The sequence below is a fragment of the Xiphophorus hellerii genome, chromosome 21 (genome assembly GCF_003331165.1).
Source record: "Xiphophorus hellerii strain 12219 chromosome 21, Xiphophorus_hellerii-4.1, whole genome shotgun sequence".
Taxonomy (NCBI): Eukaryota; Metazoa; Chordata; class Actinopteri; order Cyprinodontiformes; family Poeciliidae; genus Xiphophorus; species Xiphophorus hellerii.
Window position 1 is genome coordinate 2,010,641 of NC_045692.1, and position 4,585 is coordinate 2,015,225.

General features: G+C 42.5%; 1 long non-coding RNA gene across 1 annotated transcript; it reads right to left on the bottom strand.

Moving 5' to 3' along the window:
- Positions 1–4,106: 4,106 nt before the first annotated feature.
- Positions 4,107–4,585, bottom strand: LOC116712364 (uncharacterized). The gene is made up of 2 exons (XR_004337521.1): positions 4,433–4,585; positions 4,107–4,356 (listed from the first exon to the last, which is right to left on the bottom strand). It is a non-coding gene; the product is annotated as an uncharacterized LOC116712364 (long non-coding RNA).

The window sequence follows — 4,585 nt, forward strand, 5'->3', positions numbered from 1 at the left end:
AATAAACATAAAAACTAATTTAGATGTCATAAAAACTATTGTTCTTCCTTTAGAGATATTTTCAACAAAAACAAAACTGCTTTTCCAATTTTCAAATACTTTGCTATTGTGATTTTGAGCAAAATCAAATGTAAAAGTTCCTGTATAATTTCCCTGGCAGCACGTGCTACAGAGCTCAAATGCAACTTGTAGCATCGACAGCTGTTCTTGTTGAGCAGCTTTAGGAAGTGTCTCCAGGAGCAGATTCAGTCTAAAGATCAGGTAGCACATGCCTGTGTGTGTCTGTTATTTTCTGAGCTCCTCTAGGATCGTAGTCTGCCTGTATATGGCTGCATATTGGAAATTAAAGCAAGGAAGTCAACAAAGCAATTCAGTCTGCTTTGGCCATGCTTCCAAATATTGAACAATTAAAGTCGGAACATGAAGAATGGATAAAATATTTTGTTACTCGTAAAGATGTTGTCACCCTACTATCCATGGGGTTGTTTGCAGTACACACAATTTCCGGTAAGCTTCATTAAGCCACCACATTACATACATCACGGACAAACGTTAGCGATAGGGTATAATTCAAAACTTCGACAGAGACCCTGCCTCCAGGAAGAAATGGCTTCTCAATAGCAGTGGGTCCAGATCTCATATGAAGCAAAACATAGAACAAGGGGCTGGTTTTTATCACACAAAATTAGCACTTCTTCTTATGGGTCCTGGGCAACAATAAGGAACAGTTGGTCCCCACAACGCAGGATGTGTAAAGAAATTGGTCCTTAAAATGCATCGAATACAAAGACACACACAAGTTTGTATATCTGCCCATAGGAGGTCTTTGTATTGACTTCCATTCATTTTAGTAACTGCACTTATGCCTAGGCCTGTCACGATAACAAATTTTGCTGAACGATTAATTGTCTCAAAAATTATTGCGATAAACGATAACATTATTTGAAGACTTTTTTTTTTTTTATAACCCCTCCAGGGGGTCTTTTTGTGGGCTCTAGAGTCCCTTTTCATGAAGTAGGCTGACAGGAAAGGGGGAGGGAGAGGGGGGAAGACATGCGGTAAATGTCGCCGGGTCCGGGAGTCGAACCCGCGACAGCCGCGTCGAGGACTTGAGGCCTCCAAATGTGGGTTGCGCTAACCCCTACGCCACCACGGCACGCCCAATTGAAGACCTTTTTACACTGATTTAATGGAAATGACATAATAATCCATGTGATTTCTTGCCAAAGATAAATACACTTTATTTTCAAAAGAACACTTAACACTGGAACTGATAAACAAAACAACCAAAAACAAAAATAAAATGGATTCCCAGTCTCCATTAACAAAAAACGCACTTGAAAAAAAACTAAACAACATAAAGCCAAAGTGTCATAAAGTGGTTGAGGTGTTGAGGTGGTGAGGCAGACGCAGCGGACCCAGGTATGATGAAAATGATGATTTAATGTCGAAAGCACAGTCCAAACAACGAGCAGCAGGCACATGGAAACACTGACGACGACTAGACTAGACATTGACGAGGACCCGACGAGGAACAAGGAACACAGGTGGAGTTAAATACACGGGAGGGTAATCACAGAAACGAGACACACCTGGGAACAATCAAGGGGAGGGGAGGACAACGAAGAGACTTAAGGACACAGAAAACTCTAAATAAACACAGAAAAACACAGATCCTGACACAAAGTGGAAATAAATACTGCATTCAACCAAAAGAGTGCACATTATGAAGTCTGTATACTAGATCGCCCATCAGTAATAATTAGATTTAAATAGAGAAGATGGGCACATCGACTACCTGATGCAATAGTTCACACTACATGATTTTTTGCTCCTATTTTCCCCTTACGACAATCTTAGAACGTTGGTCTTTCTAAGATTGTGTGGTGTGTTATGGTAGATCGTCATTGCCGCTCCGATCTAAATCAGGGGTTTTCCCCGACTGGGAGCTTAACGCAGCCTGTTGAATGTGACAGGTAGCCAATCAGAAAGCGCGGATTCGCCTCCGTGCTTTCTGAGGGGAAATTACAGAGGGGAATCCCAAACAGCTGACACGGTGCAACACGAAGTCCAGCGGACATTGGAGATGATAGTGGAAACAACATTAATGTTTATTTAACGTGCAAAGAATATAGAAATGACAAGGGGAGGAGTTGGAGCGAAATTTCTACCGCAGTTGATAAACCGGTAACATTTCAGCTGTTCTTCGTTAACGTGAGGTAAATACAGTAGGTTCTAATAATCTTCATTCGGTCAGGACTGACACTAGCCACATGCATTGCAGGTAGATTGTAGTAAAGCATTGATTAATGCCTGGTTTTAAAATTAGTTCACTGGACTTGTAGCCATTATTTTGTGCCCATTGTTGGACACCACATGGCAGGAACGAACCCGATCTAACCCTTATACCTAGGATTTCTGTCGGCTAATGTGTGGTCTGTTAGGTTTTGAAAATGGGCCGACAATCGGCGGACAGCTCTAAGGTCGTGTCTTGTGCGCTGGGCTTTACACTAAGGAAATGAGGAAAGGGGGGTCAGTGGAGAGCACGGGAGTTGAGCCTTTTTTTTCATTCAGTGTCATTAACAGAAAGAGAAAAAGGCCGGAAGAGATAATTAAAATGATGTCGATAGTTTTAATTTATCGTACGATTATCGCGACAGGTCTACTTATGCCTTACCCAGATATGTTCACCATCATTATCCATTAGTAGTCTATTGCTAACCCTGGTGTGCAGCACAGGCTCAAAATCGACACAACACAGAAAAAATAACTGGGGCATGTAATAAGTGTCTTCATGTTCTGGGAGACTCGGTTTGATTGGCACCAAAATCACAACAGTTGTTATATTTTTAGCTTCTGTGATTTGCTTTCACACTGTACTATGTCAAACCAAATAAACTAATTAAAAAGCATGTTCCCTCCCATGGCTCTGCACCAAAAACTACTGAAGAAAATGACATACAAAAATTTCTGTCAAGGACACAAGAGTAAGTTACTTCTTCACAAAATGTAAACAAAAATGAAGCGGCGTCAGATTTGTTGTAGGATTTCTCTTTTGTCTTTAGCGGAAGAAGCGAGCCATTTCTCCTGCTAGCTCTAGACTCTCTGGTCCTCTTGAAATTCACATATGCATTTGATTTGTGCCAGAGTTCACCTCAACTGAACCGACAACGAGGTCTGTAGCATGTTCACTTTATTCACTCTGCGTTTTCACATTTCATATTTACACCTCCCAAAATGACCTGGACATTCTACACAAATGAACTAGAGGACTAAAGAAGTGTGGTGTAAATGCACCATATGTGTTTTTGCTGATAGTAAAAGATTTTCCTTTAACACACCAAATAATCTGAAGAGGTGCAGCAGCTCAGGCAGAACACTGAGTGCTGCTGCTGGTACTGAAAACCTGTCCTGAAGGCTGAAGCACATGGTTTATTATTGTTTCCAAATGTTTCCTGTTGTTTGCAAAAAACTTTGTTTGGCCTGGCCAAAATGTTACTGTGTGAACAAAAGGAGGCTAAAAAACATTTGTCTGCATGTTCCATATTCCTTGTTTATCACCACTTACTGGTCTACAGGAGCAAAAATTTCATTTCTGGCTATTCTTCTCATTCCCATGTGGATAAAAACAGTTATGGTAACAGACCACTGTGCATGTGACTGTTTTGAAACTGACAACCCATTTTAAAAACAAAACTTTTTCATGTGAGCGGAGTCAGGAAGAGGTTGCACTTTCCTATTCCTCTTTGGTTTAAATTTGTATGACAGCTTAACCAAGTAAATAATCCTCTATTGTAAAGATCCTTTGCTGAAACCTTTACTGGGATTTGCTCCATGAATTTGCTGGTAATCAAAAATAAGTTTTCATGGGAGGAATTCATGTTTTGCTCTCTGCTGTCCTTGTTTTTTGTGTTTTCTGGTTACTGCACAGTCACAAATGTCTGGCAGATATTCAAGAACTATACAAATGCAGAATTTTTATTGCTGTGTGTCATAAACAGCACTCAGAGTGGCGGTCGAAGCTGTTGTTCCCGGACCTGAGAACTTAGTCGCATGCCTTCTCCTCTTTCTGTCAGGCTCAGGCACTGATGGACACAGGGACTGAACAGAAAATTACAACCAGGTATTTATTGGGAGGTCGACAAACTCTTAGTCAGACAGGCCAGGGTCAGAACCAGGGAATCAATTCAGGATCAGGCGGCCCCTGGTCTTCGGGCCGGGCAAACAGGGGATCCGAGCCCGCGGGTCCAGAGCCCAGGTCGAAACGGGTATCCGGTCAGACAGGCCGGGGGGGTCGAAGCCAGGAGGTCCTTTTCCAACAGAGAGGGTCAGGGATCAGGGACAGGAGAGGGATCGCTGAGGGAGAGACAGACAGACAGGTTAGATTCTGGGCAGTCAGCTCAAGTATCAGTAGCAGGTCTGAAGGTGTTACCGCTGAGGGTTTCACAACAATCTGACGCCGTGCAGGGAGAGTTCCGTCCTTATATGGCAGCAGCTGGAGATCAGGAGGATGACGATCAGGTGCGAGTGGTCACTGCACAACAGCAGCTGTGACACTTTCTGCCTGTTTTCTTTCTGATTACGG